Source organism: Helianthus annuus, chromosome 11 (genome assembly GCF_002127325.2).
Source record: "Helianthus annuus cultivar XRQ/B chromosome 11, HanXRQr2.0-SUNRISE, whole genome shotgun sequence".
Lineage (NCBI taxonomy): Eukaryota > Viridiplantae > Streptophyta > Magnoliopsida > Asterales > Asteraceae > Helianthus > Helianthus annuus.
The window spans coordinates 104,691,196-104,709,919 of NC_035443.2; the positions used below are offsets into that span (position 1 = coordinate 104,691,196).

General features: G+C 40.8%; 1 long non-coding RNA gene across 1 annotated transcript; it reads right to left on the reverse strand.

Moving 5' to 3' along the window:
• Positions 1–419: 419 nt before the first annotated feature.
• On the reverse strand, positions 420–2,651 carry LOC118483946. The gene is made up of 6 exons (XR_004872510.1): positions 2,320–2,651; positions 1,810–1,909; positions 1,030–1,174; positions 774–863; positions 619–665; positions 420–575 (listed from the first exon to the last, which is right to left on the reverse strand). It is a non-coding gene; the product is annotated as an uncharacterized LOC118483946 (long non-coding RNA).
• Between the last annotated feature and the right edge of the window lie 16,073 nt (positions 2,652–18,724).

Genomic DNA, 18,724 nt, shown 5'->3' on the forward strand with positions numbered 1-18,724 from the left:
CTTCCTTGTCGATTAGCCTTTCGCTCCTTACCATTTCGTCCTTAACCGCCTCTTCACACAATCCGCACATCCAGTTACCGTTATGCCTTGCTCGAATATTTTTTATGTACTCTTGGGTACACTCCTCCATCAATTCGCACCAATCACACTTTGCTAACACTAATTCGGTTAACTGTTTTATTTATCTGCGAATTGGTTGTTGGCATCATAATTGTATCGTTCATAACCGTTGTTGACATCTCTGCAACGAACAACACGATCAGATTCGAAACAAAACATATCAGCAAACATTTAAATTCAAAATCAAATTAATATGGTCATTTCTTAGTAAAAAAAACTTTGCATGGAATGATGGAAGCCAAGCCAAATGGTCATTTATGCATTTATCTTAATCTACTGGGGCAAAGTTTTGATGTTGGCTTTAGTAGATTGATGCTATATTCCCATAATCTCTTGGCCAAATCCATATCTTTAGCCACATCTGTTGTTTTTGCCAAGTTTCTATCCGAAAAATATTCCCCACTTACTCCTTTCACTTGTTGGTGCAATGCTACATAGCATGTTGTCGCGGCCCCCTAATACCACACACCAAATACATAAAATGCGGTAAACACTAACCTGCTGAACATTTTTCAACAGAAGGTTGCTGAGCTTGCTAACAAAACCTGCATTTTAACATAGCAGTGACGATGCATATATAAGCAATATTTCTAAGGTAACGTAATCTTAAATAATTTTGTTTTCTTTTCTTGCAAATATTCAAGAAACATGACCTTCAGCAAAGCTCGGAGTATGTGGCGGAACAAGTTTGTTGAGACTACTCTAGGATGAAGAGAATTTGCAGTTATTTCTATCCCCTCCTCCTGTTCAACAGCGACATGTTTTTATTTGTAATTATAGAGTTTCACTCTAAACTTCGACACGACTATAAAAAATGTTTAGAAATTCTGAAGTTAATAACCAGTTTGTTTGATTTCAAAAGTCAAATTGGGTTTCATGTGTAATAATTTATGCAATTTAAACTTATACCTTTAGCTGTCTTGTAAGCTCATTAGCACGGAAAAACCTGAGAATAAATCCCGTCGATGATGTATGATCCTGATTGCTAATTGAAGAATGATTCAGTTGCGGAGTTCTTAATGGGGTACGAGAAGCACAGGCGATTCACTTGACCCTAGCGTTCAATCCCATTGAATCGATTAGGTAGAGTTACACCTATAACTAATTTGGTTCAACCGTTGGCGATCCACAACTTAATAATGTATGTGGGAATACCCGCACGTTGCGGCGGGTACGTCTCAGGTGGAAACTTTGATGCCCGGCTCTTGACCCCACCATCCCCATCTGACTCCTTAGCCATTTTACTTGTAAATTCTGGATATCTTGACCATGAGATAGATATAAGTGAATAATAAACAAACTTTTGGGACAAAAAGTAGTTCAAACTTATTTTTTCACCTCTAACAGAAGCAAATAAAACACTAAAACACTGAGAATCTAACAATCAAGAAGTGTCAAGATAGGGAAAGCATCGACCTCGGTAAACCGTGAGCTCAGCATCATCATGAAACCATATATTAAGTCACTGAAATGGTATTATGATTAATAAATATATTTTAAAGTACACATATATATATCTCCAATATGTAATTTCAGACCTTCAGCTAACTACAAATATGTACAAATAAGAGAGAAGAAGAGTGATTTTGCAATGAAAGATTGTCTTACTTCTGGTACTCGTCATAATTAATATAAACATGTGAAAATCAAATATTCATTCTAAATTTCTATTTCAAACACGGAACGAACCTCAAAACACTTCCCAAGTGAAGCAAGCAGCTTTGAACCAAAGTCAATCCAAACCAACCAAGCAAAACCAGAAACTAAAGCTGCAAAAACAGCAGCATACCTGCAGCAAGAGTACAATGGTCACCAAACAGAACGATGAAAAGGCATTATACTTACAGCTGGGCTCAACTGTTCGTTGCCACGGGGTCTGCCCGAACATGACAACCGTTCTTCATAAATTGATATAATGTAATGTAAAAAAATGATCAGTGATAAACAAGGGGCAAGGGGGTCGAACGGCGTTGTGTCTCTTACACACCAAAACCATTCCACCACTTCATTAGTTTGCAACTTAATCAACTTTTAATTCATATGTACCATTCAACCAGTTCATCTTCTTTGTTTAAAACAAAATCCAGAACTAAGTATTACTGTTACATTTTTGTTTGCCACTTTAATTCAAACAAGCTTTTGTATGTTTATAAAATGGAGAGACGAAACATATGATGAACAACTAAAAGAAGAGTATACCGACGATGGAGAGCAAGAGGGTTTTTCCGGCGACTTTGCGTTCCTCCGGCGAAGCTCCGGCGATCTTCAAATAGTGAGAGAGAGGGTCTTTCGAGTTGTGAAAATAAGCTCAGAATGTATCTTCCCTCGTGAATAATAGAGGCTTGATATTAAAACGCATTTAGTGATTTTAATTGGCGAGGTGCTCCTGTGGTTGCAGCCTGCAGGTGTAACAGGGTCGTTGTCACCGCCCCTCTACCTCCTCCGCTATTCTTTCTCCTTCTTCCGATCAAGCCTGAAATTTTCTTGATTTGATGGGAGAATGGATTTGATGGAAGGGAGCAGTGGGAAAGCCGATGTGGGTTACAATTCAATAGCTTAGAGTTAAATGTGAAAATCAGGGGTGGTTGAAAACGAACGGGCCTTCAGACGGTTACGGTTCTCATGCGTTGGATTAATTGTACAATGAATTGGATGAAATAATGGTACAATGAATGAATTGGCTGAATTAAATGTGATAAAAGTGTCAAGAAACATTGTAGAACCGGAAAATATAGTGAATTCAGGGGCAATTTTGGAAGAAATAGATGAAAAATTAGAGAAAAAGGCATGACTGTTGGATTGCCATCTTAAAATTTTTAAGGAAATTACCTTTATGTACATAGGAGATATATTATATAGTATTATAGATAACTAATTAGTATATCTATGAACCCTTATTTAGATGTGTTTTCGGATGAAATGTAATATATTAGACTGTTTCTTCAATCATGTTAATTTATATTTATTCAAATATGTCTGTAATTTTTTTGTGTTCGTTTATATTCATGAACTGTTCGTTTAGGCTTTAAACGAACGAACATAAACGAACACGAACACGGCCGAGTTCTTAATGAACGAACACAAACAAAAAAATGTGTTTGATTATATGTTCGTGTTCGTGTTCAGTTAAAGTTAAATGGACGAACACGAACATGGTGTTCGTTTGGTTCATTTACAGGCCTACATTTTACCACTAGTTTAACCCCCAAAACCAGGGGTAAATTGCCCTTTTTGGATCCTTGTATGACACGCGTTGATTTATACGTGTCATATATTAGTATTTAAAAAAAATATATTTATAAATTATATAAACAAAATAAAATAAATAAAAATAAAAAGGGTAAATTCCTTTTTGAGTCCCTGTGTTTTAGGGGTTTTAACCACTCAAGTCCAAAATCAAAATGTTTAACGCTCTGAGTCCCCATAGCCACTTTTCATAACCATTTGAGTCCAAATTTCTAACACAGTTAGAATTCTGTTGTGAAGTTTTGTTAAATGAACAAATTACCGCTATAATTAAAAAATAAAAAAACTAATTTATTTAAATTTTTCTCTCTCTCTCTCTCTCTCTCTCTCTCTTATACATCTCTCTCAAACTATTAGATCTGCATCAATGGTCACATGCACAAATTCAAAATGTTAGCTACACAATGCGTCGTCGCCGGAAGTCCCACTCGTAGCCCCTCCACCATTCCCGTTCTCTTCGAGCTATCCGATAACACACTCCACGCTTTCGAAACAAGCTTAAATGCCTCGTCTGCACCAACTGTCTTATTCTTATCCAGATGCAGCAAAACTGCCAATTTCTTGTACTGTTTCTTCAAAGCCGACCGATCGCCAGACGGGGTTAATCCGAAAACAAAGTACATATTGATCTCACCTTTATCTTTCTTCTGTGCAGCGGCGAATATCTCGAACGTAGCCACCATTTGCGACACGCCTTCGAGTTGCGGGCAGATTGATTGCGCTTTGAACGCGTATTGTTTCGCACCCACGAAATCTTTAACTGCAAACAACTTTTCTGCATTCTGTTTCGCCCTAATTGCTTCTTCTACATTACAATCCATCATGCTTCAAAATTATTGAAAATTGGATCTTGATTCGTCACAGTAGACCAATTGCAGACTTTAATCACTACATATCTGTTCCAGTTTCATATAAAATATCAGAAATTAACCACCAATATCCCAGCTAATTTCCCCCAAACTAAAAAAAAATTCAGTCAACAAGATTTCAACACAGAAATTAACGACCGTAGTGCGGTAGTGGTGGTGTTGGTGGTTGAAGCCGTCGGGGACGGTGGTTGTTGGGGTTTTGAGAGGATAGTGGTGTTGGTGGTTGTTTAGAGATGGCGACAGTTGGATGTGGTGTTGGCGGCAGTGGGATGGTGGTGGTGGGAATGATGCAGTGGTGGAGGTGGTGGTTTGGTGGTGGATGGTGGTGGTAGAATTTCTAGAGAGAGAGGGTGTGTGTGTGCAGTTTGTGAAATTGATTTTATATAATAATAAAATTATTATACATCAAAGACTTGTTCATTATACTCTTGTGCATATAAGAGTTGTATTTTGTGTCTAAATGACTAAATAGCCCTAATAGTTAACAGATTTGGAGGATGGAGTTAGAAATTTGGACTCAAATGGTTAAAAAAAGTGGCTAAAGGGACTCAGGGCGTTAAACATTTTGATTTGGACTCAAATGGTTAAAACCACTAAAAAACAGGGACTCAAAAAGTAATTAAATTTCATAAACTTACTATATGATATGATACGATACGGTAGGATACTGTATTTTATTATAGTATACTATACTACACATATATTACACCTATAGGCCTATACGAAACTTATACAACACCATACGATATGATATGATACGATACGATGTTATACTGCACTTACAGGTTTATACGAGACTTATACTAAACTATACGATACAATGTTACACTTTTAGGCTCATACGAGAAACGTATTATTTGTATGCTTTTGGCCTTTTACTGCTTATCACACCATTGGCACAAGCAGGTGAATATGTGTTTTGTGCAAATGTTATTATAGATTTATTGAATTTTTTTAGTTTTACTATACTTTATTTATTATTATAACATGTTTGAATTTCGGAATACTGTCAGGTGGTGAGAACGATATGAAAATAAATTTCCACATATGTGATCACTATGTTAATTGGTCAGCCCCTCCTAATTGTGAAAATGACCAGTGCTTTTGGACGTGTAGTGATTTGCACGGGAATTCACTACAAGAAAAAACAATTGTAGGGACAAAATGTATAGGGAGGACAAAAGTCGTCCCTATAGAACGTATGGGAGGACTTTTGGTTCATATATAGTTTTGTTGTATTTAGGGGATACGGTGTGGTTTGCGGCAATCAGCGGCAAACTTGTTTGCCGAGCGGCAAACACCGCCGCCGACAAACATGGGACGCGGCAAAAGAACAAAATCGGTGATGGATTACCGATTCAAGAAGCATGAGAGAGAGGGTAGTGAGAGAGAGAGGGGGTATTGTGGGTGGGGTCCATTCCTATCTCAACCAATCACACCTTTTTCTTTTTTTTTTTAAAAAATAGTTTACCACTTCACCAAGTGTTTAAACCATTGCCAACATTTTTCACCAAAGTTTAAACACTTTTGCCTAATTGACATGGCGCGCTCTCATTGGTCGGTTTTTTGGTTTGCCACTTTAAAGTGTTTAACCACTCCTTATACCCTTAAAATCAGTTTTTTCTATAGGGACCAAAAGTCGTCCCTATAGCTTGAAGTTAAATTGTTTTTGTTTTTTTTAATTCTAATATTAACAAAGTATAAATTAACAACTTTTTGTTGCATTATGTGTTGTACCCTAAGCTTAGGGAGTTTTTAAAAAATAAAAAAAAAACTTTGATTTTTATTTTTAACCCAAACATTTTCATATTTTGTATTTTAACCCCTTTTAATTTTTTACGTTTAACCCAAAGTTTTCCATCTTTTATAATTTAACACAACACTTTATTATTTACAATTCTGGTCACCCATACTTTTTATCTTTCGCAAGTTTTACGTTTCGTTCTAAATTTTGCGAGTTAACACGTTGTAGCGTGCTGCGTGCATGTGAGGTTCAACGTTTTTGATGTATTTTTTCATATTTGACAGACCCGTCGCAACGTGTCCATTTTTTTCCTTTTGACAAGTTCGCCGCAACGGGCGGGTCCTAGATCGATTAAGTTATTATTTTCTACGTTTTACGTTTCTGGTTAATTTCTTCGCATTAACACACTGTAAAGGGTGTGCGTGGTTCAACGATTTTAAATCTGCTTTTCGTTCAGTGTAATTTTTCCCATTTTATCTATTTTATTTTTATGATGTTGAGAGTCGATGCCATTGTGGCATTGGTGCTACTTGGCACTGTTTTACAAACGTTTTTAACCTATTAAATTTTTTACTAGAATTTTGTTTCGGTTTACCCCTATACTTCCTTTACTTAAAAGCTATTTTTTACGTGCATATTTTATGTACGGGTAGGTATAAATATGATTTTTTCTACATTCCGACATAAACTTTTTTTATAAACGAGTCAGGTCAAATATAATACGTTTTCGTTTAAAGAAACCATTTTTACGTTCATGTTTTTATGTACGTTTTGCTATAAATTCAAGTTGTTCTACGTTTCGACGTAAACTTTTGTAACATTTGGGCTCGAAACCATTATGAACAGTTCAATTATCAATAAAACAATTTTATTTGATCCCAATGTTTGTTTGGTTGTGTTTTACATTTTTCATGTTTTGACTTTTGTTCAATTTCAAACTCTACATCGTTTTCTAGAGAATTATACGCAAACTGGTGCGTAAACGTACTCAGTTTAATGCGACAAATACTCCGGAACATCAACATATACTCAACATACCTTAAATAACCTTTACATAACTTAGAAATAAGTTTTGAAGGCTTTTGTATGGCTAAAATAAACTTTTGGATCATTCAGGGACTAAAAGTGTCAAAAAGTGCACAAGTTTCAACTTTCGCGCATAACTTACGTTCTGAATACATCCGGACATCCAAAAATTTATGTAAGCATCCTTATATTATGCCTTAGTGTTTGGCATGAGAAAAATCCATTCGTCGCGTCATTTGGATCGTTTTTCGCGCTTATGCGCATTCCGTCGTAATTAACCGAACATCGCGACCGTACGGCCAAACGAACCGACATCCGGGATATTTTTGAGCACATTTTAAGTTCCCTATACTTTAACTTCATTTTAGAGCTTTGAAATGGGGTTAACAGGGCTTAAACGTGTCAAAAATGCATCAAATACCAAGTTTCGGGCTGTAGGGACCAAAACTGTAAATCTGCCAAACTAAGGGCTTACGGACCGTAAGCCATCACCCATACGGTCCGTAAGGCTTCCCCAGTACAGGAGATTCAGCATTTAATGTTGTTGCCTCTTCGTGAAGTGAAAGGCCAATCTTGCCCTTGTCTCTTCCAGCCAATAAGGGGCAATATCAGATGTACCACAACAATTCGACAAGTGTACGGGCGAGATCGTGGCACGATATTCAAGAAACGATTCTAACGGCTCTACTTTTCCTATAAATACCCCCCCCTATTCTTGCAAAAACCCACAAGAATCTGATCTAGAACTCTAAGTTGGAGCCATTGCTTCATACCTGAGTTCCTTGGATCGAGATTAGCATTCGGGGACCCTTCGTAAGTGTTCTTTCGTTCTTTATTCACTTTTCGAGTCTGAAAGTCAACGTTTTGTTTGACTTTCTGTGTGACCAGCCTATGGTCAACACGAAGTTCATGGAACTTCATAACATGAGCGTGATCACGATGGTTATAGTCCATGGCGACTATACCTACTGATTACCACGTTATCTAGGCTCAGTGACGAGTCGTAGTTTAGGCCAAAATGCGCATTCTTGCGTATTTTGTAACCAAGCTACTCATGAGCATCAAAGCCGTTTGTTTTGATGCCAAACCTGTTTTCTAAACTTAGTTAAGCATGTTCTAACATGCTTAGCTCGTCACTTTTAGTTTAGTGCTTATATAGGGTTGTAAGGTAAGCGATCTAAACCATCGCTTATACTTTCGAACCCGACCCATTTGGTCGATCATTAGGATCCGACCAAACACATTAGGTGACCATAGCTATAACCTTCCGAGGTTATACCTTGTGGTCACGATGTTAGGCGTTCCAAACGCGTTCTACGTGAACGACGCGTTAAGGTAGCATAAGCTACCTAAACGGGTCGTAATTGGTCGCAAGCACTTAGGATAGGTTTCATTTTAGTATGTAGGCTTTGTTAAACCATATTTCACGAGTCTCCATACTCGTTTGGTTTACGAACCCGCATACTATCCGATCCTTCCGATTTTGGTCCGGTATATTAATATAGCTACCTATTAGGTGCCGTTTGATATCCCGTGATCTCTAGCATTGTGTGATTATTACACAAGGAATTCAAAGCAATCTCAGGTGAGTACATTGAACCCCTCTTTTACTGTTTTCCAAACTGTTTTGGGGTGAAACACATGTGCCTACTTGTTACTTTCATGCTTTCCCTGTTTTCACATCATATGCCAGTTATGTTCGTTAGTACATTATAGTACATTGCTTTACATTACATTTCATGCTATGTATGCCCATTGTGTGCGTACTTAGTACATTGCTTTGCATTACATTTCATGCTATGTATGCCCATTGTGTGCGTACTTAGTACATTGCTTTACATTACATTTCATGCTATGTATGCCCATTGTGTGCGTACTTAGTACATTGCTTTACATTACATTTCATGCTATGTATGCCCATTGTGTGCGTACTTAGTACATTGCTTTACATTACATTTCATGCTATGTATGCCCATTGTGTGCGTACTTAGTACATTGTTTCACATTGCATTTCATGCTATTTATGCCCATTGTGTGCATACTTAGTACAATTGTTTACATCACATGCCTTCATTTTGGTATCACATTTGGTTTGTTTAACATGGAACAATACATTCATTAACATTAGCTACGTCGTTCGTTAGTAGGTAGTGGTACCATAGGAATTGACAACTCCCGTTCCTGAAATCCTGGGTTTGTTTGGATTGGAAGGAATGACCGAATTCGATATACATAACTTTGATAAACCATTAATTTGTTTAAGGGTTTATCGCCACAGTCTCAAGGCTTGGATGTATGCATATTTCACAATACCGCATAAATGTTAATATCAGTAGAGCATGCATTGTTCCACAAAACATAACGTTGATTTAAACCATGTTTTACTTCAACACCTTGTTTTGTGCATTTTACATATGGTTTAGTTGATACATCTCACTTACCATACAAGATATATTTTGGGTACACATTACATGATCTACATTAAACATAAACATTTTGACATTGATATACATACTTGGTGGTTTACATTGAACATAGACATTTCGATATGGTTTACACAATAACACTTGACAATTGATTTATACATGAACAATTTACATGGTGGTTGGTTTGGGTAAATGGTTGGAGTAACGTAGCGTATGTAATATGATATAAATATGGTGGATACGCCGCTGGTACTTCCAATATATAAATGTTTGTATGGTATTACATATCGTAGCGTTATTTGAATCATTTCAATTTGAGACATAGAACATTTTATACAAATAACATATTCTTCACAAGACATTGTTTTACAAACAACTTATCTTATACATACTCATTTTACTAGGTTATCCTTTTAACCCTACATTTAGTTTACATATCATCTGATATTATCGTTTTTCAAATGGTTTACAAAGCAAGACAAATTACAAGGTTCATGACTGACTGTTATTAAACATTTCTTTAAAACTCAAGTCATGAATCCCATTTTCACAAAAACTATGTATCTCACAGGCATTTTTATGCTGACGTACCTACTTTCACATGTGTTTTCAGGAGCTATTCCATAGGATGATGATCATGACACTAGGGCGGACCTGTGTCTTAGAGAATAAAAATGAAGATAGACTAGTTTAATTATGTTCTGAACTCCTTGTTTTCCTGTTTAAGACAATGTACTACTCTTGTTTAATAAATAAAATGTAACTTTGATTTCCATGGTTATGAAACAATTAATTCTGTCAACAACACTCCCCGGCGTTTCCGCGGCGGTTGCATGTTATACGCGGCCGGGGTGTGACAAAAGAGTTGGTATCAGAGCCAATGGTTATAGGGAATTAGGTTATTAGTAATACTTTGACCTAGACTATAACTTTCAAGGACCCTAACACAAGTTATCTTGTGTTTAGATTTGAAAAACATGCACATCACCTATCCTTAGGTGATAACCACAACGGGAACTTCGATTCTGAATCCGCTTTGAAAATTAATCATCTGTTCTAGGATGATTGATTACTAGGTTTTGAACCCTCTGTTATATGGTTTTGAACCCCTTTGAATTTTCAAAAATCTCGTCAAGGTTTTCGGGTTTTAATAGTGTGAACACGTGCGAACTGGAAGAGTGAATGCCTGTACCCTGAGTTTTCTGTCTAAGGCTAGAGTGTTCGTACAAATCCACATAATCGGACCAGTCACTCTTACCTGGGAACTCTTGGGGTGAGTGTTCACTTATAGGCGAACATGTCTTCGCGATACATTATTTTGACCCACTTACTTTGACTAGACATTTCGTGTCGCTTGTTTGCTTTGCGATGCGTAACCACCATCTTTGCTTTTGTTGATTCTGTTTCATCTCATTCTCTTCATCCAATCATCTCACTCGTTTCCTTTCATGTTTTCCTCTTTTAGAATGCCTCCTCGATGCGAACACTAGATAGCAACTGCCGAGCTGGCAGAAATTATTGCGCAGCAGATGGCTGCTCAATTCCCAAATCTCTTTGCTCAATGGAACCAAGCCAACAACAACAACAATGGTACATGCAATTTCAAGAACTTTAACTCGGCTAAACCACTCAAGTTTAGTGGTTCTGAGGGAGCAACTGGGCTTCTTCAATGGTTCGAGAGCATCGAGAATACTTTTCGCCACGTGCAGTGTCCGGATAATCGCAAGGTCGAGTTTTCTTCAAGCGTGTTTCAGAAGAGGGCTCTTACATGGTGGAATGGGGTAATGAGAGACCGTGGTGCAGATGTTACTCTAGCACAGACATGGGCTAAACTAAGAGCTCTTATGATGAGGGAGTTTTGTCCTCGTCATGAACAACGAGCGTTGGAGAAAGAGTTTGATGATTTGAAGCAAGATAGTGGCGAGCACAAGGCATATACTGATAGGTTTGAGGAGTTGAGTCTGCTTTGCCCGACTATGGTCGCCCTGTCACACCCCCAAAATCCACACGCGGAGTATCACCGCTTGGGAGCGTGACATGACCAGGATCAAGCCATCAATCATATCAAACATAGCATTTAATAATAAAAGTAGATAAAGTAATTCATCACGACATGATTGATGTTTCAAAACCAAACTTTGTTTAAGTAGCGGAAGCATAATAATGAAAACCCAAATAAGTTATAAGTTCAAATATCGTTCACGATCCGTATCCCACAACGACCTGCTCCTCCCTGTGCAAGCTCCATAATGCACCTAAGGTCCTGCAAGGCATGCAGCAGAGAGTCAACAACTAGTTGAGCGAGTTCACAGAAAGTAAATGCGTAATAGTACGTTCATGAGTATCAAGTGGCTCTACTGGGCCAGTATAGGTTCCTATTGGAGGGGGCTTCCCATGTTATCAATCCACTAGACTATGCGTATCCATAAGTGTTCTTCACAACCGAGAACAGTAATACGTACAAGTTTACGTAGGATTTACGTAAGTATCCTTCACAACCGAGGATAGGGTACGTGGGGGTTTACGTAGGTTTTACGTAAGTGCCTGACACAACCGAGGCAGTAGTGAGTATCCGTTCACGCAGGTTTTACGTGAGTATCCTTCACAACCGAGGATAGCGTGTAGCCTAAGTATACGTAGGTTTTACGTATGTATCCTGCACAACCGAGGACGATGGTATGGTAGTCTAGTAATGGTATCCGTATGAATCTATTCAACCTTATCCTTTCAATCCCATTCCCAACACCCCGGGAATCCCATGCCTTGGTAAGAGTGTGAACTCACCTTGGGTTGCTCGGCAGATACACAGAAAGTACAGGTAAGCTAGTAAGTGGTCAACCACGTCCTATCATGGTTATTGTACAAGTCAGGTTTTAACTTCAAATGATACACGTATATTTACACATAGTCCAACAAGTCACGAGCACGTATAAGTCATGGTAACACGTATTCAATCAAACACGCTTTAATAGTATACCGTATGCAAGACTTGGACTCGCACAAGCCCAACATCCTTGTGCGGTCCAACCGATGAGATCCCATAGTTCCCGGCCCAAATAACATAACAGTCCAATTAGCAGACAAGTACGTAAGCCCAATTACTTGGCCCAATCGGTTGGGCCCGTGACAGCGTAGGTCCAAAACAGTGTATGTGCATAACTGGTCTCGAGTCGCAACCAGCGATCTCGAGTCGCAACAGGGGGTTTCGAGTCGCAAGAGCTGGTTTCGACTCGTCATGGTCCGGTCTCGAGTCGCAACTAGACTCGCAACCACGGTCTCGACTCGCAACCGTGTTAAGTCTATCAACGTGTAACAGATTTCCATGTTTCATGCAATCAGTTTCGTGGTTTCCAAACTTGCACAAAATCAATCAACGATTAACAGTTTCCATCCATGTGTTATTCGATCAAACAAGCAAATCTATTATGAATTCATATGAACCCTAACTAAACATACGAACAGTAACATAACGATTTTCATGAACATAACTTATAACCTCTAAACTATCCGATTCATATGAACATTAGCACTTACACATAAGAGCCGATTACATAACAATTATATCATTTATCAAATCACAACCGATTAACACCTAGTATCATTCAATAACATGACCAATCATAATAACCATACAAATCCATTAAAATCATTCGGTATACACATCAAGAACAAGCCGATGGACATGAGCAATTTCATATGGATCATATCTTTAACCATGAATACAAACATAAACATACTAACCAATTAATGGCAGGAAAGGGTGATCCGAACAAGGAAGGTCTTGTGTCGTCGGGTTCCAAGCAAACGAGAGAGAGAGAGAGAGAGATCTAGGGTTTCTTGTGTGTGTTGTGTTTTGTGACAAATGAGAGAACTACCCCTAGATGGGTGTTTGTTTGCGTACAAAACAAGTGGGCCGAACCCAACTCGGGTGCCCTATGGGTCCGCGTACAAGGTGTGGCCCAAATGGGCTTGTGTGACCGGTTAGTCTTGTACGATCGGGTTATAGTGTGCGGTTTGGCTCGTTCACTATACTAGTATATAATACACACATATCACATAAACATAACATATCATGTATTCATTCAAATAATATGGTTCACGTAAGCATATAACGTTACACACAGTAAGTCTAAAGTACGAGTTGTCACATTATCCCCAACTAAAAAGAAATTTCGTCCCGAAATTTGGTATGCACTCACTGAGGAAGCTAGGTAAGTTCAATCGTTCACTGATTTTCCTGGGGTGTCACATCCTCCCCCCGTTGATCTGGAATTTCGTCCCGAAATTCCGAAGTAGTAGCTTCAGCCTCAGTAGTGGTTGCATTGGTTTCGAATAACTGGGGGTACTTTTCTGTCATCCTGTCTTCGCGTTCCCAGGTGTACTCTGGGCCACGTTTGGAGTTCTAACGTACTCGAACAAGAGGGATTCTCTTGTTTTTGAGGACCTTCACATCCCGGTCCGTGATTTCAACTGGTTCCTCGACGAACTGCAACCGCTCATCGATAGTGAGTTTTTTGAAAGGAATGATAAGGGTCTCATCTGATAGGCATTTCTTCAGATTCGACACGTGGAATACATTGTGAACTGCACCGAGTTCAGCTGGTAGGTTCAACTTGTAGGCTACCTTGCCTATTTTCTCAATGATTTCGAACGGTCCGACATATCGCGGATTTAGTTTGCCCCGTTTGCCAAAACGAACCACACCCTTCCAGGGTGAGACTTTAAGTAAAACCCGGTCCCCGACCTGAAATTCCAATGGCTTTCTACGCTTATCCGCGTAGGCTTTCTGACGGTCGCGTGCTGCCGCCATGCGTTGTCGTATCTGTGCAATCTTTTCTGTGGCGTCCACTACAATCTCTGGACCCGTAATCTGACTATCCCCCACCTCTGCCCAACAGAGAGGTGACCGGCATTTACGTCCGTACAATGCCTCGAATGGAGCGGCTTGTATGCTGGTGTGATAACTGTTATTGTATGAAAACTCCACCAAAGGGAGGTGCTTTTCCCAGCCGTTGCCGAAATCAATCACGCACGCCCGAAGCATGTCTTCAAGTGTTTGAATCGTTCGCTCAGACTGCCCATCCATCTGAGGGTGATATGCTGTGCTCATGTCTAACCGTGAGCCGAAAGATTTATGCATCGCTTGCCATAGCTCTGACGTGAATCGTGCATCGCGATCCGAAATAATGGAGGTGGGCACTCCGTGCCTCGAAACAACTTCTTTAAGATAGACGTCTGCGAGAGTGGAGAACTTATCCGTTTCCTTTATAGCTAGGAAGTGTGCAGACTTGGTGAGTCGATCCACGATCACCCATATGGTATCATTCCCACGCTGGGATCTAGGTAGGCCTGTAACGAAATCCATGGAAATTTCTTCCCATTTCCATTGAGGTATCTTAGGCTGCTGAAGTAGGCCCGCTGATTTCTGGTATTCAACCTTGACTCTCGCACAGGTCAAGCACTTGCCAACATAAGTAGCGATGTGGGCCTTCATGCTAGGCCACCAATAAGTAGTTCTGATGTCGTGGTACATTTTGTCCGACCCTGGATGTACCGAATAGCGAGACTTGTGCGCTTCGTCCATCACAAGTTCGCGTAGACCGCCATAAAGTGGGACCCAAATACGCCCCGTTACATAGTAGGCGCCGTCTGCCTTCTGTTCCATTCGTTGTCGTGAGCCGCGTAAGGCTTCAGCTTTGACATTTTCGGGTTTCAATGCTTCTACTTGAGCGTCTCGTATCTGTGCAGGAAGGCTAGACTGAATCGTAAGCTGTAGCGCTCGCACGCGCCGTGGTAGAGTGTCTTTCCGACTGAGGGCGTCAGCCACAACATTGGCTTTGCCTGGATGGTACTTAATAGCGCATTCATAATCGTTCAGTAGTTCAACCCATCTTCGTTGACGCATGTTCAAATCCTTCTGCTTAAGGATATGCTCGAGACTCCTGTGATCGGTGTAAATCGTGCACCTGGTACCGTACAGGTAGTGTCGCCATATCTTAAGCGCGAAAACAACAGCTCCCAGCTCTAAATCGTGCGTCGTGTAGTTCCGTTCATGAATCTTAAGTTGGCGCGAAGCGTAAGCAATAACCTTATCCCGCTGCATCAATACACACCCAAGACCCTGGATGGATGCATCACAATATACTACGAAATCGTCTGTGCCCTCTGGCAAAGAGAGGATAGGTGCACTGCAAAGTCTATCCTTTAAGTACTGAAAAGCAGTTTCCTGCGTGTTGCCCCAACGGTAGGTGACACCCTTGTGTGTCAGTAGTGTAAGCGGCTGAGCAATCTTTGAAAAGTCTTTAATAAACCGTCTGTAGTAACCCGCCAAACCCAAGAATTGGCGTATTTCCGTTGAAGTACGTGGTGCAGGCCAGTTTCTGATCGAGTCTACCTTGGATGGATCGACATGGATCCCATCCTTGTTCACTACGTGGCCTAGAAAATGGACTTCACGAAGCCAGAAGTCGCATTTCGAGAACTTAGCGTATAGCTGTTCCTTCCGAAGGAGTTCCAGAATAAGGCGTAAGTGCTGCTCGTGCTCCTCCTGACTCTTGGAGTAGATCAGAATGTCGTCGATGAAAACAATGACGAACTTGTCAAGATAGGGTTTGCACACCCTGTTCATAAGATCCATAAATACAGCAGGCGCGTTCGTTAACCCGAACGGCATGACAAGAAACTCGTAGTGACCGTAACGAGTTCTGAATGCGGTTTTGGAGACGTCCTCCTCCCGGACTCTCAGCTGATGATAACCTGACCTCAGGTCTATCTTCGAATAGTAACACGACCCTTGCAACTGGTCGAATAAGTCGTCTATGCGTGGAAGAGGATAACGGTTCTTCACCGTCACCTTGTTGAGTTCACGGTAGTCGATGCACATTCTGAACGTACCGTCCTTCTTTTTCACAAATAGTACTGGAGCTCCCCAAGGCGAAGAGCTTGGACGAATGAAACCCTTTTCCAAGAGCTCTTGTAGTTGCTTTGACAGTTCTTCCAATTCTGATGGAGCTAGACGATATGGTGCGCGAGCTATGGGTGCTGCTCCTGGAGCGAGCTCGATTTGGAATTCAACCTGACGGTGAGGCGGTAAGCCAGGTAAGTCTTCAGGAAATACCTGAGGGTAGTCGCGTACGATTGGAATATCCTCCAATTTCTTTTCCTTTACTGACGCGTCTGAAACGAGTGCCAAGATTGCGGTGTGACCCTTCCGCAAACACTTCTGAGCCTTCAAGAAAGAGATGATGCCAACCACTGCACCACTCCTGTCGCCTTGGACTTCGAGAGGTTCTTGACCAGAACGGGGAATGCGAATAATCTTCTCGCTGCATATGATCTCTGCCTGATGTTGGGATAACCAATCCATCCCAATAACGATATCAAAACTTCCTAAGACTATGGGAATGAGGTCGATGGAAAAAGTCTGACCGGCTAAGACAATACTACAACCCCTGACTATCTGCGTGGCTTCGAGACTCTTAACATTAGCTAGTTCTACGACATGTTTGGTGCTTAGGGGTGTTGATGTACGTTTTAGCAATTTACTGGCTTTCACAGAAATATAACTTGTATCCGCACCCGAATCGAATAAAACAGTAACATAAATATCATCAAGGAGAAACTTACCCATAACCACGTTGGGATCGTTCACTGCGTCGCCTCGACCTAGTACAAATGCACGACCCCTTGCCTCGTTGCCGTTGTTGTTTCCCCCATTGTTGTTGTTGCCATTGCCCTGATTGTTGTTATTGTTGTTGTTGTTATTGTTCCTGTTCAGCTGAGGACAGTGCCTTTTGAAGTGCCCTTCTGCGCCGCAATGAAAACATCCTTTGTTGCTCTGTTGCTGATTCTGCTGTGCTTGTGGCTGCTGCTGGTTCTGGTTCGTAGGACGAGGGCTTCTACAATCCTTAGCCTCATGACCCATCTTGAGGCATCTTTGACAGCGACCCTTGTTACACTGGCCACCGTGGTGTCTGCCGCAATTGTTGCACTTTGGGAGGTTCCCTCGATATCCGCCCTGCCTGTGATTACCTGAAGAATGCTGGCTGGGACTCTGATAACTGTCAGTCTTTCGCTGCTGGGCCTGAGACTGAACTGAAGCTGATCCCTTGCTGGAATCCCCATCCCATTTCCTCTTACTGTCACTGGGAGTAGTAGGAGTAGCTGAAGTAGTAACGGTAGCAGTAGCGCTGATACGTTTAGGCAGTTTGTTCTGATCCACTGCCTGGTCTGTAATGCGGTGAGCGAGGCGTTGAATATCCTGGATGTTATCAAGATTAGCCGAAGTAACATGGCTCTGGATCTCTGGCGCCAACCCTTTGAGATACAACTCAATGCGCTTAATCGGAGGGTCCACCATAGTTGGACACAGTACGGCCAGTTCGTTTGACCTTTTGGTGTAAGCTTCAATTTCCGATCCAGTCATCTTCAGATGGTAAAACTCATCCTCCAGCTTATGGATATCTTCCCGAGTACAATACTCCCTCTTGATCAGTTCCTTGAAATCATTCCAGGGCGTGGCGTTAGCAGCTGCCAACCCTAAAATCTGAACTTGGGCGTTCCACCAAGTTAGTGTTATTCCTTCTAGCGTGCCAGTGGCGTATTTCACCCTGCGAGCCTCAGGGCATTCACACATCTCGAACACAGACTCGAGCTTTTCAAACCAGTGGAGGAGTCCAACTGCTCCTTCAGTGCCACTAAAGGTACTTGGACGACAGTCCATGAAGTTCTTGAAAGTGCAGACAGGTTGTTGCGCGTGTTGACCTATTGTGTACGAATAGGACGAGATTAAATACGAGAGTTAATGCAGGATCTAAGGATCCTAGTATGAGTCTGTACTGCAGGGTATACTACCTGCTTGAGCAGCTGCAAGTGCCGCAACAACTTGAGCTTGAACGAGAGCCTCTAGCTGGGCTTGAGTCATGTTAATCCGTCCAGACATGATCTTCATAGTAAAAGTAACGTAAGTGAGAATGGTTCGCGAGTAGGGCGATGACAGAAAAGTGTAAGCACGTAAGTATTCTCATGTAATAGAGTCATGTGTATCTAAGAGTAATGCGAGCAAAGTTCTAAGCAATTCTAGCAAACAGGCAATAATCATAAACCTTATTACCTAGTATGTCGAGTCTTGCACGTGGAGCGAAGCGTCGTTGTGGATCGTTGAGAGCACTGTTCTGGTTATAGTCTGGTTTTAATAAAAACGCTTTCCCATATTAAAACCAAGTTCTCTATAACCAATGGCTCTAATACCAATCTGTCACACCCCCAAAATCCACACGCGGAGTATCACCGCT